This window comes from Hylobates moloch, unplaced genomic scaffold (genome assembly GCF_009828535.3).
Source record: "Hylobates moloch isolate HMO894 unplaced genomic scaffold, HMol_V3 SCAFFOLD_2, whole genome shotgun sequence".
Classification (NCBI taxonomy): Eukaryota; Metazoa; Chordata; class Mammalia; order Primates; family Hylobatidae; genus Hylobates; species Hylobates moloch.
The window spans coordinates 85,745,637-85,766,813 of record NW_026652277.1 but is presented as its reverse complement, the minus strand read 5'-3'; the positions used below and the strand labels follow the sequence as shown (position 1 = coordinate 85,766,813).

The 21,177-nt window shown below is 37.4% G+C and overlaps 1 long non-coding RNA gene across 1 annotated transcript in view; it reads right to left on the bottom strand.

Moving 5' to 3' along the window:
* LOC131382634 (uncharacterized) overlaps positions 1-21,177 on the bottom strand; it is a 1,005,882-nt gene that overhangs the window by 278,143 nt on the left and 706,562 nt on the right. Inside the window, exon 5 of the long non-coding RNA XR_009212201.1 lies at positions 6,834-6,925. This is a non-coding gene — a long non-coding RNA (uncharacterized LOC131382634). The remainder of the gene's footprint in view (positions 1-6,833; positions 6,926-21,177) is intronic.

Sequence of the window (21,177 nt, the reverse complement as noted above, 5' to 3'; positions counted from 1 at the left end):
GCCTTTTACCTTTATATTTAATTGGGTTTACAACTTCAAAGGATTATTCATAATAAATTTTCATTTTAATGTATTCTTTGAAATTATGCACCTGTAATACCTCATAAATTTATGCACAATAATAATAATTAGCATTTATATGAAGCTTTTCATCTTCAAAGCATATTATATACATTAGGAAATTCATCATTTCAACACTCTTCTGAGGAAAGTAAATATTGTTATCTTCATTTTACAGATAGAGAAACTAGAAAGATGCTAGAAATTTCTAAGACAAGTCATCTATAGGCATAATTAGAAGTGGGCCTTAACTTTTTGTGTGTGGTAGGGTTACAAAATATTTACCTTCTATTTTAACATTTGTAAAAGAGAGTACAAACCATTATTTTGAAAATGTTGTGTATCTGAATATTTGCATTTGCCTCAAATACATACACATATTCTACAAATATGGTATGCAGTTTTAAAAATAAGTTATAAATAATTTATCTATAGCCCAATTCAATTTTTCCCAGTGTCTAAGCAGGTGCTAAATTATAAAATGAAAAAGATTACCCTCTACCCATAGTGGTAAGAGATTTGACTTATGTCTAACTTCTTGCACATAACTTCCAAATTATTAAAAATTTCCTTCTTTGGTATGTTTTTGTGGAAAACTGAGGATTCTTTATGCTTTGAGAGGTTGACTACTGATACGAATTTATAATGCAATCATTTACTTGAGTAACTTCAACATGCAAGGCAGTATAAGACTACTTACATATTCTGTTACACTCTTAATATTATTTAACGCATGTAAATACTGCTGTTTTCTAATCATGTTTCTTATCAAAATCTGTTGTTCATGTTTATGGTGATATTTAATCTACTGTTTGACATTGACATATGAATTTACCTAAGATTTCATGACCTGTTGAAATGTTATTTTCAGAAACATGGCCTTGGAGCCCAAAGCAACATTAAAATTTAAAAGAAAATATTTGTCTTAGGAACAGACTCCCATATATACATGACTACACAGATTTAATTAGAGTTTTCTCTGACATAGGGAACAATACCTGGAGGGCATGAAGGAAACTGGATTGTCCAGCGGAGAAGCTAAAATGTAACACAGTAATACTATAAGCTAAGAGGAGATTTGAAGCTGCCATGGCGTTACAAATTGAGGCAGGGAGCTGGGTCTTTGTACCCCAAATCAACTAGTCATAGGATGCTGGATGCCCTTGAGGAAGTAACATAATCTGGATAAAGCCTATCCCTTCAGCCAGAGAGAAATTCCCAGAGAGACAAATCAGCACAAAGTCACCAGCAGACAATTCTTCTGACTCTGGAAGTGCATCCGTGGAACATAGGACAGCGTCCATTAATATAAATGATTGGGTATCAAGAAAAGAAGCAATCTTTGCTCTGATTTCCTAGCCCAGAGACTGAACCTGGGCTCCAATGGAACTCTTATGCCCTTGTGTCAATACAGCCATTAAAGTTGGCTTACAGAAGAAGTACTCCTGAAGTGAAGATGAAGTGTGAAGAGACTGGGAGGGTGGGCGCCCCAAATACATACATCATAGGAAGGAACATTCTTCTATGCAAAATTATTGCTTCAACCTTCTCAACACACTAGGAAGATACTGTCAATGTGCTGGCCAAAGGAACCAGGATCAAGAGTTTTGACCCAAATGACTGAAGCTGGAATATGTCATTTAGAAAAGTTTGCTTTGAGAAAAAAATTTCCATAAATATAAAGCTGAGCTAAACATAAGGATTATATAGTGTTAAACACAGAGAAAGCAAGATAAAAAAATAAGGTCCTGGGGACAGAAGCACAAATTCAGTCACTGAAAATAATTAAAAATGAACTAGAACAAGTTGAACCGTAGAGAAGATGACCCTGGAAAATTTCTCTAAACTCTTCTTGAGTATGTTTAGCTTATACTTTTTGAACATTGTGCATAGCTTTTGATATAAAGTTAGAATAGAAAATTATGAATGGATACTTTTAAGAAAAGTCCTTTTCTTTATCTTTTTTTCTAAAAGAAGGCCCTTACTTGCTATGTACTAAGTTTTAAGCTTCACGCAGTGCTATAGTTTGCATATCCATCCCTTCCAAACCTCATGTTGAAATTTGATCCCCATTATAGTGGTGCTGGAAAATGAGGACTAATGGGAAGTGTTTGGTTTACAGAGACGGATTGCTCAGGAACACATTAACAGACCCTGGGGGAGAGGGAGTGACTACTCATTCTATGAGTTCACTGGCAAGAAAAGATAGTTGTTAGAAATAAAAGAGCCTGTCACTCCCGCCCACCCTGACCCTCCACGTCTACCCCCACCCTTGTTTCCTCTCTGGCCATGTAGAACCATGAGCCAAATAAACCTTTTTCGTAAATTACCCACTCTCGGGTATTTTTTTTATAGAAACACTAAACAGATTCAGGCATCCAGCCAATAAATACTACTAATGAAATTTTTAAAAGGATAACTTCAGCTGATAAGCAACTTTAGCAAAGTCTCAGGATACAAAATCAATGTGCAAAAATCACAAGCATTCTTATACACCAATAACAGACAAACAGAGAGCCAAATCATGAGTGAACTCCCATTCACAATTGCTTCAAAGAGAATAAAATACCTAGGAATCCAACTTACAAGGGACATGAAAGACCTCTTCAAGGAGAACTACAAACCACTGCTCAATGAAATAAAACAGGATACAAACAAATGGAAGAACATTCCATGCGGATGGCTAGGAAGAATCAATATTGTGAAAATGGCCATACTGCCCAAGGTAATTTATAGATTCAATGCCAGCCCCATCAAGCTACCAATGACTTTCTTCACAGAATTGGAAAAAACTACTTTAAAGTTCATATGGAGTCAAAAAAGAGTCTGCATTGCCAAGTCAATCCTAAGCCAAAAGAACAAAGCTGGAGGCATCACGCTACCTGACTTCAAACTATACTATAAGGCTACAGTAACCAAAACAGCATGGCACTGGTACCAAAACAGAGATATAGACCAATGGAACAGAACAGAACCCTCAGAAATAATGTCACATATCTACAACTATCTGATCTTTGACAAACCTGACAAAAACAAGCAATGGGGAAAAGATTCCCTATTTAATAAATGGTGCTGGGAAAACTGGCTAGCCACATGTAGAAAGCTGAAACTGGATCCCTTCCTTACACCTTATACAAAAATTAATTCAAGATGGATTAAAGACTTGCATGTTAGACCTAAAACCATAAAAACCCTAGAAGAAAATCTAGGCAATACCATTCAGGACATAAGCATGGGCAAGGACTTCATGTCTAAAACACCAAAAGCAATGGCAACAAAAGCCAAAATTGACAAATGGGATCTAATTAAACTAAAGAGCTTCTGCACAGCAAAAGAAACTACCATCAGAGTGAACAGGCAACCTACAGAATGGGAGAAAATTTTCGCAACCTGACAAAGGGCTAATATCCAGAATCTACAATGAACTCAAACAAATTTACAAGAAAAAAACAAACAACACCATCAACAAGTGTGTGAAAGATATGAACAGACACTTCTCAAAAGAAGACATTTATGCACCCAAAAGACACGTGAAAAAATGCTCATCATCACTGGGATCAGAGAAATGCAAATCAAAACCACAATGAGATACCATCTCACACCAGTTAGAATGTCCAACATTCAAAAGTCAGGAAACAACAGGTGCTGGAGAGGATGTGAAGAAATAGGAACACTTTTACACTGTTGGTGGGACTGTAAACTAGTTCAACCATCGTGGAAGTCAGTATGGTGATTTCTCAGGGATCTAGAACTAGAAATACCATTTGACCCAGCCATCCCATTACTGGGTATATACCCAAAGGACTATAAATCATGCTGCTATAAAGACATGCACACGTATGTTTATTGCAGCACTATTCACAATAGCAAAGAGTTGGACCCAACCCAAATGTCCAACAACGATAGACTGGATTAAGAAAATGTGGCACATATACACCATGGAATACTATGCAGCCATAAAAAATGATGATTTCATGTCCTTTGTAGGGACATGGATGAAGCTGGAAACCATCATTCTCAGCAAACTATCGCAAGGACAAAAAACCAAACACCGCATGTTCTCACTCATAGGTGGGAATTGAACAATGAGAACACATGGACACAGGAAGGGGAACATCACATACTGGGGACTGTTGTGGGGTGGTGGGAGGGGGAAGGGATAGCATTTGGAGATATACCTAATGTTAAATGACAAGTTACGGGGTGCAGCACACCAACATGGCACATGGATACATATGTAACAAACCTGCACGTTGTGCACATGTACCCTAAAACTTAAATTATAATAATAATACTAAAATAAAAGACTCCACTTCTCACCAAAAAAAAAGGATAAGTTCAAACATGTTAATTAGAGAGCTATACAAGAGGAAAAGGGAAGTTACAACTGAGAATCATCTTGCTATTTGTATGGAATGTTTTTATTTTGTCATCAGGAAATTCACGAATAGGATCTAGGTGCATGTAAAATGAGGTCAAAGAGCTTTTCTCCTTAATCTCCTAAAAAAGCAGGACATCCACATCTTAATGTAAAGACTTCTGCCATTTTCAAGCCAAATATTGACCATGAGGACAGCAGAAAAATTTCTGTATTTGACTTTTAAAAAGAAAGTTAGATTTTTAAAATTGCTTGATAGAGTATACAGTCTGAAGCTTTTCAAAACAAAAAATACAAACAAAGCAATTTCTCAAAAATGTCTTGAACTAAAGGATTAGTTACAAATACTGTGTAAATGAGCTTTTGGTGGTTTAAAGAGGTTGTTCCAGTGGACCTGTTGGAGGCTCCGACAGGGCTCACAGAATTGAGAAAAGTGGGAACGTACTTCAAGCGCTAGTTCCTGTTAAATTGATACCTGTTTTATTCAGTGCATCTGACCTTTGAGTTTGACAATGATTCTTTGTAAGTGGGAGCTTAAAATGTCATCTGTAACATAAAATATAAGGTATGTGGGTGTTACAAAAGTGTTCTGTCTCTGTGATGGAGTGGCTCTTGGGAGAGTTCACTACCTAGGGATCTTTTATCTGTGAGGCATAGTTCCTGGCAGAGTGACCCTCATTACGCATGGGCTTTAAAGTCAATGTGTGCTCTGTGTTGAGACTTTAGTGGACAAGTACCTCTGTGGGCAAAGTTCCTGGCACAGTTTGCTAAGACAGAAATGAGTAAGTACTAATTTGATTCTAGTCTAGCTTATTATTTCTTCCCTGAGGTGGACATTTTAGGTGGTAAGTAAATAATGGTCATGCCTGCATTGTCAGGTCATCAGGGCTTGTAACTGAGTGCAGACCTGGCTTCTCAGTGCTTGCAAAACCAATAACTTTGTCAACGTGCAGTGAAATAAAAGTGACTTTATTTCCAGAGCTAGCAGTGGGGAAATGGTTAAGGCTTTTGCCTTGAATAAAACATTTCAGGTTTTTGTGTCAAACGTAAAGGCTTAAAATGGGAAGTTTGGTATAATGGGCATACAAGAGTGATGAGGTAGTGCCACTCTACATGATTGTTCTAATGACTATCTTGAACTGTTGTCCCATCAGGTAAATGGGCTGGCACAGTCTTGAGTACACCCAGGTTGCAAATTAACTGCAGCCTTGAAGTAATCTCCAGGTGGCAGAGAATCTCATAGTGGTCTCACTGTTTCAAGATTTAGTCTCTGGAACTTCTAAGGAAATACATAACTAGGTATAGGAGACACTGCACAAGGGGGTGCCTGGTGGAAAGCAAGACAAGTAACAGGTAGGAAAGTAAAAGAAAAAAAAACTTTTAAAACAAGATGCTTGGTTACAGGCTGAGGAAATGAGAAGCATCCTTGGAGCAGGAATCTGGAAAACTGAGTTCTAGTTGCATTTTTGCTATTAGCAATGAATGTAACTATACACAAATTACTTTGTTCTTTGATGCTTAATTCCTCAATTATAAAATGAGGTAAAATCATATAATCTTTGCAGTCCCTTCCATCATCTTGATCCTTATATGTCATATTACTTACCTGTATTTTAATAAGCAAACCAAATTTGTTGAGATGCTACACTGAAAGAAAGGGTATTTCTGTGGTTCTGAAAACACAATCAGAAAATCCATAACATTTATTCTGTTGGGAACTCTATCCGAGTTGCTCGAGAGTGTGAAAACGAAAGTATAGTTAAGAATTTATATTTATGAAAAAGTCCACATTTTAATAATCTGGCATACTTAAACATCCTTCTTTATATATTTTGACTTTTTCTATTACTAATCAGTGTTGATGACAATGAAAATTATAGGTGTATTTTGGAAAGTCACTAAGAACTCCCCAGATATAGGTTTAAGTTGTATTTTAGAATATGTAAACCTTGTAGCTTGTCAAGAGTTCAGACTCCTTTGATTCAAGGACAGAAAACTCAATTCACAATGGCTTAAACAAAAGGAAACTATACAACTCACACTGACTTAAACTACATTCGTTTAACAGTTTGAGGGTTGGGTTAACTATAGGCGAGGCTGCTTTCAAGGGTTCAGATTATGTCATCGTGACCTGATCCTTCTCTAGCCTCTCTCCTTTACGTGGCTTTGATGGCAAGATGACTACAGTAGCTTCAGGTTTATATTTATCTGGTTCAAAACAGTAAGAAAGATAGCGTACTTGTCCTCCAGTTCTTCTGACAAAAATTTCATTGCATTTCATTGTATTTCATCACTTGCTCATTCCTACATATATCAATGAATCTAAAGAATGAGATGCTCAGATTGATCATACTTTATTCCCACACACAACTCAGGAGCAAATGTGAAGGCTTACCAGAAGCACATGGGCTGAAAGTCAGGAAGAGGATGATTCCACAGAGCAAAATCAGGGTACAGCTAGCAGACGACAGGGAACTAGATGATAGGCTGCAAAATAAAATATCTCTATTAAACTATAAATCTACTATATTATCAAATTATTACTTTTTCACTGATTTATTTCAAAATTAGGAGTAATTTTTTCTGCTCGTGTAAATCTAACCAGTAGCAAAAGTTGGCTGCCGTGTAATGTATATCAACGTGTACTGATATCACAATAGTACTTTTTACTAATGTCAATGTTAAGAATAAATACAATGGCTTTTAGTACTAAACAATGTTGTTAAAGTTAAAAACCAATGTAAACTCAAATTGATAAAAATTGAGCTTTTATGCATAAGTTAACAGAAAGTGGGGATCCTCTATCTCAGTTTACTTGTCAAACTATTTTGTAGAAAATCCTAGAATACTTCAAATAATCCTCCAGGTTCCACACTGCAAAGTAATGAGTGAAGCAGATAATCTTGTTTGAGCTTCAAGGTGCTAGTCTTTCTCTTCTCCAAGGGCTAAATGACAAACCTCATAAGAAAATTATGTGCTAAATCTGAAGAGAAACATAGATGATCATAATTTTGAAATGACCTTATAATCTCAAAGAAGAACTTTCTGGGTAAAAACTGGATCAGAGAATGAGATGTATACACAAGGACAAAGTGTGACCCTTTTCCCTCTCCCACTTAAGGGAAGACATCAGGGTATAGAGGGCAGGTCAAACCTGATTTACCCACTCACTCATAGAGAAGAAGGCCAATGAGGCCACTCAGGGATGCAAGCAGTGAAAGACAAATAAGGAGATGGAATAAAGAGACTTCTGCTGGAGGAAATGTTCCTGACCTCCACACTGATTCATCAGACATGAAGAGAAAAAGAAAGTATTAATATGATGTCTGGTTCCTGCCCTTGACACGGTAACTCCAGCTTCCTGAAACTTGGCCAAATGAAGGTTTTATATTTGGATAAGTGGATTTATAAACTCTACTTTGCAAGGAAGAAGACAAGGGATGTGTACCAGAGTAGAAAAGTAGGCAGAAGTGTATCTGCTCACAGTTCCTTCTGTGGAGAGGGAACCAGAGTTCTCTCCTACGTGGAAAATATGAGGAAGGGTGGAAAGTTTCCCCCAAATGTTCAGCCACTATTGGTTTTAGATGAGAGTATGAGCATGTGTTAAAAGGCAGGGTTATTTTTGCTCTTAGTTAGTGTAATAGGCAGATCTGTGCCTGCTCCCACCAACCCCCCCAACCCCAACAAAGATCTTCAATTCCTAATTTCAGAACCTGTAAATACATTATATTACATGACAGTTGCCAATCAGTTCACTTTAACAGAGAGCAGTTATCCTGGGTTATTCAAGTGGGCCCAGTGTAATTATCTGAGCTCCTAATAGCTGAAAAAAGGAGTCCTACAACTGCTAGGACCTGAATTCTATAAGACCCCAGAAAGGAATGCAGCCTGCGGACTCCTTTATTTTAGTTCACTGAGACATCTACCAGACTTCTACCTACAAAACTGTGGGATAATAAGTTTGTGCTATTTTAAGCTCTTGCATTTGTGGTAATTCGTTATAGAAGCATTACAAAAAGCAGAGTACTTAGTCACATAAAAGGCTTTGTAAAGAGTTCGAAGGTATGACTCAAAGATTCCCTAAATTAAACCAGAAAATATCTCTCAGAAGATATAAGGCTATTTGTCCTTCAGCCATCTTAGCAAAATCCAAAATTGGAGATAAAATTTTCTAGGAATGATTTGTGAAGAAACCTCTTATCTAATGAAGTGCATCCTGTGAAATACATGAGAGACCCACAAGGTGCTTGAGAATTTTATATTAGCAGAAGCACTGCCAGCATGAACTGAAAAGGTAAAAAATAGTATTAAATGAAAGAAGGATGTTAGGCCCCCAAAATTCTGCAGGCAGATAACATAGGCTGATAAAACCATTCAGCTACAAACACATGCAATCTTTTACCCATGAAAGAAAGGATGAACCAAAGAACAATGCTTTAAGCTCAGAAACTAGAACCAGGAACAAAGGAGAATTACTCTGAGGCCTTGAAATCTAATGAAGTTTGTCTGTTTCTATTTAAAAATTGTTTGAGAGAGGTGACTTTTTTTCTTCTAATTTCTCCCCTCTCAAATCAGTATGTCTATAACTATTATCTGATGACTGTTCCATCATTGCATTTTGGAGGAGATAACTAGTTTCCCAGTTTTATAGATCTACAAGTAGACAAAAATTGTGACCCAGGATGGATTATACCCAAAGACTCACCCATAACTTATTTGAATTTTGTACATTGTGAGATTTGAGACTTTAGAACTTTTGAGATTTAGTACTTTTAGTTGATGTATAATAGAATGAGACCTGTGGAAACATTGTGATGGGGTGAATGTGTTTTGTATGTGGGACAGATCCAGAGGGTGGATTGTGGTAGGTGGAATGACTCTCAAAAAAGTCTAAAACTTAAATTTTTATAGAAGCAACAGAAAACTAATAGTCAGTGGTCTAACTTTCTGTGAACTTGTGCTAGAAATATAAGACTTTACAGCAGGAAGCACCTTAGGCAGCATGTAATTCATTTCCATTATTGTCTAGATGCTGAATCCAAGGATAAAAGTTGATGATATATTTATTCTATGTGCCATAGCTCATTTCTGTCAGAGCCAAGGATTGAATGTCTATTTCTCTATCGAACAAACAAAGTTCATATTATCCTCTGTTTTCAGCACTTTATTTTCTGTGCTTTGCTTCATTCTCTTTGACTTTTGCCCCAGGGACCCTCTATGAACACTGGCTGCCTTCAATACAATGCTAAGTAAAGCTCAGCATTACCTCAATTCTTTACCCTCCTGTCCAAACTGATCATTTTATTTTCAAATTAAACAACCGTCAGCTGGCTCCCCCATTTCTTTGACTTTTGAGAAAGTGGTTTCTATGAAGTCAGTAATTTGTCACTTCTAAAGATTTTGCCTTTTAATGGGCTAATCACTTAAATACCCAAACAGAGGAGACAGTATTGAAAAAATTTCAAAAACAACAAAAAAGTCTTCAAGTCTTTTTGAGTGGGTAAGTCCCTTCTGCCTATGAACCTGTAAAATCAAAAGCAAGTTAATTACTTCCTAGATACAATGGAGGTACAGACATTGGGTAAATAGACCCATTCCAAATGGGAGATATTGGCCATAACAAAGAGGCTACAGGCCCCATATAAGTCCAAAATCCAATGAGACAGTAATTAAATCTTAAAGTTCCAAAATAATTTCCTTTGACTCCATGTCTCACATTCAGGTCACTCTAATGCAACAGGTGGGCTCCCACAGCCTTGGACAGTTCTGCCCCTGTGGCTTTGCAGGGTACAGCCACCCCTCCAGGCTGGTGTTGAGTGATGGCAGCTTTTCCAGGTGCATGGTGCAGACTGTTGTGGATCTACTATTCTGGGGTTTGGAGGACTCTGGCCCTCTTCTCACAGCTCCACTAGTTAGTTCCCGAATGGGGACTCTTATGTGGGGTTCTGACCCCACATTTCCCTTCCTCATTGCCCTAGCAGGGGTTCTCCAGGAGGGCTCCAGCCCTGCAGCAAACTTCTGCCTAAGCATCCAGGCATTTCCATACATCCTCTGAAATTTAGGTGGAAGTTCTCAAACCTCAGTTCTTGACTTCTGTGCAGTTACAGGCTCAACACCACGTGGAAGCTGCCAAGGTTTGGCGCTTGCACCCTCTGAAGCAATGGCTTGAGCCATACCTTGGCCCCTTTTAGTCATGGCTGGAGTGGCTGGGATGCAGCAAACCAAGTCCCTAGGCTGCACACAGCAGGGGATCCCTGGGCCCTGCCCACAAAACCATTTTTTTCCTCATAGGCCTCTGTGCCTGTGATGGGAGGGGCTGCTGCAAAGTTCTCTGGCATGCCCTGGAGACATTTCCCCATTGTCTTGGTTATTAACATTCAGCTCCTCATTACTCATGCAAATTTCTGCAGCTGGCTTGAATTCTCCCCAGAAAATTGTTTCTTCTTTTCTATTACATCATCAGGCTGCAAACTTTCTAAACTTTTATGCCCTGCCTCCTGTTGAATGCTTTGCCACTTAGAAATTTGTTCTTCCAGATACCCTAAATCATCTCTCTAAAGTTCAAAGTTCCAAGATTTCTAGGGCAGGGACAAAATAACACCAGTGTTTTTGCTAAAACATAGCAAGAGTCACCTTCATCCCAGTTCCCAAGAAGTTCCCCATCTCTATTTCAGACCAGCTCAGCCTGGACTTCATTGCCCATATCACTATCAGCATTTTGGTCAAAGCCATTCAACATGTGTCTAGAAAGTTCCAAACTTTCCCACATCATCCTGTTTTCTGAGCCCTCCAGGTCGCTAGGAAGTTCCAAACTTTCTCCTATCTTCCTCACATTTGCTGAGCCCTCCAAACTGTTCCAACCTCTGCCTGTTACCCAATTCCAAATTTACTTCCACATTTTTGGGTATCTTTACAGCAGCACTCCACTATTCAGTATCAATTTACTGTATTAGTCTGTTCTCATGCTGCTATAAAGAACTGCCTGAGACTGGGTAATTTATAAAGAAAAGAAGTTTAATTGACTCGCAGTTCTGGATGGCTGTGGAGGCCTCAAAAAACTTACAATCATGGTGGAAAGGAAAGCAAACACATCCTCCTTCACATGATGGCAGGAAGGAGAAGAATGAGAGCAAAGAGGGAAAACCCCCTTAGAAAACCATCAGCTCTTGTGAGAATTCACTCACCATCATGAGAACAGCAGCGTGGGTGTAGCAGCCCCCATGATTCAAATACCTCCCATTGGGTCCCTCCCACAACATGTGGGGATTATGGGAACTATAATTCAAAATGAGATCTGGGTGGGGACACAGCCAAATCATATGACCCTAGTTTAAAACACACACTTATGACTATTCTAAGGCCACTTTCAAAATACTATACCACTTCATGGATAGTGCAGGTGCCTTATGACAGGATATTCCTGCTTCTTCCCTCCCATCCCTTATAACATTGTGATCATTCATTTCACTTATTCAAAAACTATAATTACTGAATTGTTGCTATCATTATCTTGAACAAACTTGTTAGATAAACTAAGAATAGGAAAAGTAAAGTACTTTATTTTGATTTTACCTTCATTTTTCCTGCTCTAGTGTTCCTTCTTTCTTTGCATAGACCTCAGTTTTTGACCTTCATCATTCCCTGTGAGACAGGTATACTGACAAGTTTTTTGAATTTTTGCTTGTGTGAGAAAATCTTGTCTTTCAGTTTTTTTTGTTTGTTTTGTTTTGTCTTTTAATTTTGAGATGGAGTTTCATTCTTGTTGCCCAGGCTGCAGGACAATGGCACAATCTTGGCTCACTGCAACCTCCACCTCCCGGGTTCAAGCAATTCTCCTGCCTCAGCCTCCTCAGTAGCTGGGATTACAGGCACCTGCCACGATGCCTGGCAAATTTTTTTTTTTTTTTTTTTTTTTTGAGACAGAGTCTTGCTCTGTCGCCCAGGCTGGAGTGCAGTGCCGTCTCTCGGCTCACTGCAAGCTCCACCTCCCGGGTTCATGCCATTCTCCTGGCTCAGCCTCCTGAGTAGCTGGGACTACAGGCACATACCACTACACCCGGCTAACTTTTTTTTTTTTTTGGTATTTTTAGTAGAGATGGGGTTTCACCATGTTCGCCAGGATAGTCTCGATCTCCTGACCTCGTGATCCACCCACCTCGGCCTCCCAAAGTGCTGGGATTACAAGCCTGAGCCACCGCACCCAGCCCTAATTTTTTGTATATTTAGTAGGGACAGAGTTTCACCATGTTGGCCAGGCTGGTCTCAAACTGCTGACCTCAGGTAGATCCACCCACCTCAGCTTCCCAAAGTTCTGAGATTACAGGTATGAGCTGCCACGTCTGGCTGTCTTTGACTTTAAAGGAACAATTTTGTTGAATACCGAATTCTAGGTTGGCCTTTGTTTTTTTGTTTCTTTGTTTTTCCTTTTAACACTTTAGATATTTTGCACTAATCTCTCTTGGTTGAATGGTTTCTGAATAGAAGCCTGCTGTAATTCTTATCCTTGTTTCTTTTTAGGTAAGGCATTTTTTCCCTTTGCCTTCTTTCAAATTTTCTCTTTGTCTTTGCTTTTCTACAGTTTAAATACAAATTGCATAGGTGCAGATGTTTTGATATTTATTCTGCTTGCTATTCTCTGAGATTCCTGGATCTGTGGTTTGCTGGATGTTCTTAATTTTGAAAAGTTCTTATAATTCTCATTCCAAAATTCCCATTGTTAAGAAGAACATAGCTTTCTGGACATATTTCAAAATGGCTACTTTTTTCTTTTTCCCGTGAGAAGCATAAAGGAATTTTTCTGCAATCTTTACTGTAAGAATTTGGTGGAAGCTCCTGGAGGTAAATCTCAAAGTGTGGGCTCCCCTACGAAAAGTCCTCCAGAGTTTTTAATTGTCAAACTTGTCTACAATGAGCATCTAGATACTTGTCAATTACACTTTAAGGCAGGAGTCCCCAGCCCCCGGCTGCTAACTGGTACCTGTCTGTGGCCTGTTAGGAACAAGGCCACACAGCTGGAAGTGAGCAGCAGGTGAGCAAGCATTATCACCTGAGCCCCACTCAGCATTTTATTCTCATAGGAGTGCAGACCCTATTGTGAACTGCACATGCGAGGGATCTAGGTTGTGTGCTCCTTATGAGAATCCAATGCCTGATAATTTGAGGGAGAATAGTTTCATCCCCAAACCAACCCCCCGACACTCCACTGTCCATGGAAAAATCGTCTTCCACAAAACCCACCACTGGTGCCAAAAAGATTGGGGACTGCTGCTTTAAATATTTCTACCAGTACTAGCTCCAATGACCAGCTTCAGCTCCCGAGCTTCTGCTCTCAATGACATGTGATTCTCAGGATCTACCTTTCTCTACAGTTTTGTAGCAGCAGTTTGCTCTATGACCTCAATTCTCTGATGGATTGAGTTATTGATTTCCAGTTTGTTTAGCTTTTTTCTTGTTATGATGATAGGAGTGATGACTTCCAAGCTCTTTACATGACAGTGTAGAAGCTGGAACTTGTTATACTATATATAATAATATAAATAATGTATATACATACACACTAAATTTAATATAAATGGCATCAAATTGCTTTCAATCTGCCTTTTGTAAATATTTTTCATGTTTCCAAATATATGCACAAAATACGTTAATATTTGCCTAATATCCCATTATATAGATACATCATAATTAGATTAGTCAGTCACAGATGTTAGACACATAGCTTGCTTCCAAGTTTGTGTGTGTTTTTTTAATGTGGTAAGAACACATAACATGAAAACTTATCTTTTAACTATTTTTAAGTGTACAGTACAATATTTTTAACTATAGGTACAACGTTATGCTGCCGATCTGTAGAAGTTATTCATCTTGTATAACTAAAATGTTATATCTATTGAGCAGCAACTTTTATTTCCCTCTCCCCTCCAGCCCGTGGCAACCACCATTCTGCTCTATTGTTCTGACTATCTTAGATACTTCACATAAGTGAAATCATGCAGTATTTGCCCTTCTGTGGTTGGCTTATTTCACTTAGTATAATTTCCAGGTTCATCCACGTTGTCCCTTATGTCAGGATTTCCTTCATTTTTAAGGCTGAATTAGTATTCATTGTGTGGATATGTATATGTGTGTGTGTATGTTCTTTGCCAAATAATATTTCAGTTGCTTTCATATTTTGACTATTGTGAGTAATATTGCAATGAACATGGGAGTGCAGATGTCTTTGAGACACTGATTTCAGTTCTTTTGGATATATATCCAGCAGTGGGGTTACTGGATCCTATGATAGTTCTGTTTTTAAAATTTTTGATCAACTTCCATACTATTTTTCATATTTATATTTCCAATTCATATTCTCACCAACAGCGTACCAGCAATCCTTTTTCTCTAAATCCTCACTGACAATTGTAATCTCTTGATTTTTTGCAGAATAGTTATTCTAACAGATGTGAGTGATAGCTTATGGTGGTTTTAACTTTCATTTCTCTAATGATTACTGATGAGCATTTTTTAATATACCTATGGATCATTTGTACATCTTCTTTGGAAATGTGTTTGTTCAGGTCCTTTGTGAAAAATTATTTTTTGTTTGCTACTGAGTAGTTTTTAAAATATATTTTAGCTATTAATCCCTTATCAGATACATGATTTGCCAATATTTTCTCCCGTTCCTTAAGTTACTTTTTCATTTAGTTGATTGTTTTCTTTTAGTTTGATATCTCACTTGCCTGTTTTTGCTTTCAATACCTGTGTGTTTGGTTTTATATCCAAAATATTATTGCCAAGACCAATGTCAAGAGCTTTTTTCTTGTCTTTTTTTTTTTTTTTTCTAGGATTTTTGTGGTTTCAAGTCTTACATTTAATCCATTTTCAGTGAACTTTTGTGTGTGATATAAGGGTCCAGTTTCATTCTTTTGCATGTGAATATCCAGTTTTCCTAACACCATTTGGTGAAAAGACTACCCTTTATCATTGTGTATTCTTGGCATCCCTGTTGGAGATTAGTTCACCATATATGTGTGGATTAATTTCTGGGCTCTCTGTTCTGCTCCACTGGTCTGTGTGTCTATTTTTATGCCTGCAGTATACTGAATTACTGGAGCTTTGTAATCTATTTTGAAATCAGGAAATGTGATGCTTCCAGATTTGTTCTTTCTTAAGATTGCGTTGGCTATTCAGAGTCTTTTGTGGTTCCATGTGAATTTTAGGATTGTCTTTTCTATATCTCTAAAGAATGTCACTGGGATTTTGAGAGAGATTGTGTTGAATCTGTAGATCACTTCAGATAGTGTGGATATTTTAACAATATGAAGTCTTTTAATATGTAAATGTAAGATTCCTATTTTTGACAATTACATAAATGTGGAAGTGGGGTAAGCATCCTTTGCATCTTTATGCACATCTATGGTGATTTCCTTGGAATATTTTCAAATATTTCTATGCAGAAGTTAGATTCAATATGTGTGAAGACTTATTGGAAAAACAGGTAAAAGAGAAGGATCCCACCTCCCTCTTCAGCATTGTCTATCTCCTCCTAACTTTCCTCTGGCTAATTCTGTTATCTTTCCCCTTGCTCTCCCATGTGCCCAGTGCCCTCTGGCTCCCATACCCTTGGGTGGAGCTCAGATAACTGTGCCATGTAATGTGTCCTCTGTGGGAGTAATGATTTCTGGCAATAATTTGGAGGATGCTTACTCTCTCCTCCCTTCCTCCTCCTCCACCTAATTCTCATCATCAGCAGAAGAAAGGTGTCCAGAAGGTACTGTTGTAGGGAGCAGCTCACAGAAGCCTCAAAATTAGCACAGAAACTCACAGGAGCCTCAAAATCAGCTGAATCAGAAGTCTAGGTGAAGGAAAAACACTGGCATTTTTTTTTCACACCTTGGTGTGTGATGTTTACAGAATAAAACACTTGCACTTTTATGTTTTCACTAATATTAAGAACAAGCTGAGGTAATACACCTTCAAAAAGTATAAAAATGTCATAATAATAGTAGTTGAAAATCACTTTCTTTTTCCTGTCTTTTCATGTACATTATTGATTTAAGGGTGCTTATTTCTTTAAATAGCAAACAATCATTTAACATGAGCCAAGTTGAATGTCATTTTCATATTTAAGCAAAAATAGAGTACTAAAAATATGCACAAACTCTAGTCAGAGGAAAGATATTTGGGGTTTTGCTATGTGATAAAAATATAACATATTTGGAAATATATAATTAAACACATAATAGCAAAGATTTATCCCTGGAAGTTAATATCAAACAAATGACCTTAAATATTTTCAAGCATTATACATTGATTAGTCTGGCTATAAAAATAAACATAATTTTCCTAGATTATAAAAAATGCTTAATAATTTTAAATTTGAGAGGACGAAAAAGATTAGAAAGAGAAACCCTGTAAGGAACTGAATACACTCACAAGAGGGAGTAGCAGCCGGTGCTTCAGGGCTGAAAGCGATTTCTCCCAGGCATATTTAGAATACACATTTGGGAAACCTAGAGGTTTGTATGAAAAACTACATTTAATGGCTTTTCTGTTGTTTTTATACATGAAACTAAAGCCTTGCCAGAACCAAGCAACCAGATGACTGTAAACTTGTAGGGTGTCATGCCCCATAGGAGTACACCTTTTCTTTGCTCATCAGCATATCATTCAGCATTAGATGCCAGAACATAGAAAGTAAATCTGGAAGGTTTCTGTGTCCACTACGGTGCCCCTTCTCCTTCCTGTGGGAAATACATACTTTGTCCTCATAAACACATATGAAACAATCATATACAGAGATCTGCTTCTAAGAGTCAAGATTAGTCTGGATAAAATCTTTACATTTCATATTAGAACATTTTTATGTTAAATTTTTGATTGACATTTATTTTAATACTGAATCCTCTTTATTTCTTACCTCTCAACACCTAGGCTTTCTGATTTAGAAAACTCTTCCATTCCCACTCAGCTGTAAAACTAAAACTAATAACAGAAAATGTTGTTAGTCACCTGTTTCTCCCCATCACCAGGAAATGTTCAACATCCTGTCTTTTAAGCATTCACTAAGTGAGAGACGTGAACCCATTCTCTCCTTGATTCTTCTTAAATAGTTTCAACAGAGAAATCAAACCAATTGCAGGGATTAAGTAAAATAATGAAGTTTTTATGTATGATTTATAAGTATCACAACCATCTTGGGTAGGAGGCATTATCATCACTCTAAGGTTACTGGTTTGATAAGCCAAAAAGTTTTAGTTACTTATCTTTATTCAAACACATGAATGCTACAGGATTTGATACCTTCATTAACAATACTCAGATCCCTTCTCCAACAGAAAAGCACTTCCCCAAGCTGCCAAATGATTCTAAATATTACTTATGAAGCTTTTTTTTGGTTTTGTTTTTAATCGACATATAATAATTACACATATTTATAGGGTAGCGTATGATGTTTCTATGCATGTATAAATTGTATAATTATCAAAACAGGGTATTTAGCATATCTATCACCTTAAATATTTAATATTTCCTTGTGGTAAGAATATTCAAAGTCCTTTCTTTTAGTTATTTTGAAATACACAATACAATAGTTTTAACTATAGTCACCCTATGGTGCAAGAGAGCAAAATAATGTATTTCTCATATCTAAATGCAATGTTGTAGCCATTGGCCAATCTCTTTCCATTCCCATTTCCACTACTCTCCTCAAACAACTCAATAGAAAAGTAATAATAATCCAATTTTAAAATGTGCAAAAGACCTGAATAGACATTTCTCAAAAGAAGACGTATAAATGCCCAATAAGCAATGAAAAAGAATGCTCAACATCACTACTCATCAGGGAAATGCAAATCAAAACCACGATGAGATATCATCTTAACCCAGCTATCCCAGGATCTTTAGACATTATGTACTATGGTATTCTGCCCTACTTACATTCACTGATGTTTGAGAGATAATACAACTTGGTCTAAGGCACAGAAGCAGTTTGTACTTCACTTCTAATTCATTCTGTCCCAAAAGAGAAAGTCTTCTTTCTCCAGTTCTCACCCCCTATCTCATTATCTCAAAATAAATAAGAATACACTTAGTCTCCTGGTTGGTTTCAGTCTAAGGTTTAAGATGACTCCTTATCTTACTTTTCTTAGGATGTTTTAATATTTCTTCTAATGTATAATAATAATTAGCATTTATGAAGTACTTAGTATAGACTGGTACTGTTTTAAATGCTCTGCATATATTAATACACTAAATCCTCACAATAACTCTATTAGGAGAGCAATATAGTAGCACCATTTTATGAGATGAGGAAGCTGGAGGAGCAGAAGTATCACACCGCATGCCCAATATCAACAGTTAATAGCATAAGAACCAGGGTTCAAAGCCAAGCAGTTTAATTTCAGAATTCCTGTTCTTAACCAAACACTCTGTTGCACTGCCATATACACCTCATTCCTTTATCCCAAAGACCTCCCCTCTGTTCCACTCCCAGTGTTTTACATATTCTTTTTCTGAGGGACATATCTCTTACCTTCTTCCTTATTGAAGGCATCTGATGCCTTTAAAACAATAATTGAAATATTAAGTAAAGAGTTTGACACTATTGAGGATGGGAGGTAGAGTTGTGATTGCAGGAGCTGACACCTATATTTCTCAACTTGAACCTGGGGGTCTTAGGTGGGTAGGGTCTTTATGGCAGTATAGTGGTATAAAGCAGTCTGCTGCTCCTGCATCCTATATGTTTTATACCATTTTAGAAGTCTCAAGGTGAGAAGTGCTTGCATTCGTGCCAATTAAACTGTTTACTTTCTTCAAGCTTGTTCTTAGAGGTATATGATTAGTCATTACGCAGCTAAAAAGCTGAAAAGGTTGGACTCCTCAGCAAATTAATATGCACATATTGGTGCTTGTGTACTAGAATTGGAGGCTTAAAAAGTCTAACATGATAGTTTTAGTTTTTCAATTGCTGTTTGCAACCACCATCTATTCAACCCCCCCCTTAATATCTTGGGCAGATTCTGTATTTCCATTCACTTATAAAAAGTTGTGTCTAATCCAAAGTAGATTAAAACATCCAATTCATATCAGATTTAAAGATCTTAGGCCGCAGGGTTTTAAGGTGGAGAGAAGAATAGCTCTTTTTTCCTCCTCCTTGCCCTCTGATGTCTTGGCATATGGGAGAGGTGTACAGTTTCTGGGATCTTCCCCCTCACTCCCCATACCCACCTTCCCTTCCAAGACCTCACTTCTCCCATGCTAGAACTGGAAAAAGAAGTTGGGGAAGCAGATGACATCTTCTGTAATTGGGTACCTGGAAAAGGTAGGCAGTATTTCCTGGCCACTCCTGGCTTGGTCTGGTTCTCTCTGCTGCTGTTTTGTAATTTTTACATGGATTGCATATGTAGTTCATCTTTATCCCAGCATTTTCCATTACAAAGGACACCCTCAGAGAGAGACAATATGATCTTCCTTGAACCCTATACGTAATACAACTTGGAACCCAACCATGTCCCCTATCTAGTGGGGCCTCGCCATGCTTGGCTACTTGGAAAATCCTTCTACAAAGTGAAAAATTCCTTCATTTGTTTACTTTATGTGTGAATATTTGATATTGGATTTTCACAAAATGGAACACATCTATACTTGAAATTGTAATATGTTTTACTGCTAAATTCAATTTTATTAATTCTAAGAGCTATAAAAGTTCTTTGTATTCAATGAATTTTAAACGTTGCAGAAAATCTATTACTATTCAAAAAGAAATAGTTTTTCATTTAGGCTTGCTACAAGTGTGTCCACTGTAGCATATGCAGAGAGAATCAGTCTGTAGTTTATTCTGCATTTGTCTATATGACTAAAGTTGAGGTCTCATTACTTGCAGAGACACATTCAATTAACTTTTCATTTTGAGGGTGAAAGAAGTAAGATATAACAATGATCTGCCTGTAAGTGCATGTCAACACTACTGCATATGGATGAACACACTTGAATTAGTATATAGGAAGATGGCCACTAAAATGCATTCTGTATCAAGTGGTGATGCATAAGTTTGACTTTTTAAGAAAATTCTACTTGACTGAGCTCACTGTGCCAATTGGATTTCATGGCGTGCCCTGAGTGTCTGTTGGTTTCAGCTTCCTTCTATCTTACATCCCTCTGCATTTTCAGCTCACACTGGTCTGCTATTCTCCTTTCTTGGCACACGATTTATAGCCTTCCCTCTTTCTCCTTTATCAATATTCCTTCCCACTATCTAGTTGTGAGGCTGTACCTCTCTTGTTCTCTCATGTTCCTAGAACGTAAGTGAAACTTTGGTTCAAGGCAAATAGGAATGCACAGCATTGTACAACAAAACCCTTCTCTTTCTTGGAATAACCTGAAGTAAATAATCTGTATGAATATCCTAAACAAGGAAATAAAACATAATTCCCCATATGAAGTAAGAAACACATAAGCAAGACTAAACGAAAAATCTTCTTACCCAATTTGAAGAAATGGAATTTATCTGAATGTAATCATGTTCTAGGCTAAAATTACGAGGTGCTATGTGAAATTCCACACAAATGAACTTGGAAATAGATATTGTTTTACTTGGTGTCCTGCCCAGGATTTTGCCAAAATTTCTAAGAATTAACAGAATTTAACCTAATATTATGGCATGGCAGAGTTTAAAGGATGCTTCTTTTTATCCATTCCTATTTCCTTCCCTTCCAGAGGGGAAGACAGATGCAGAGTTGCTGAGGATCATCTGA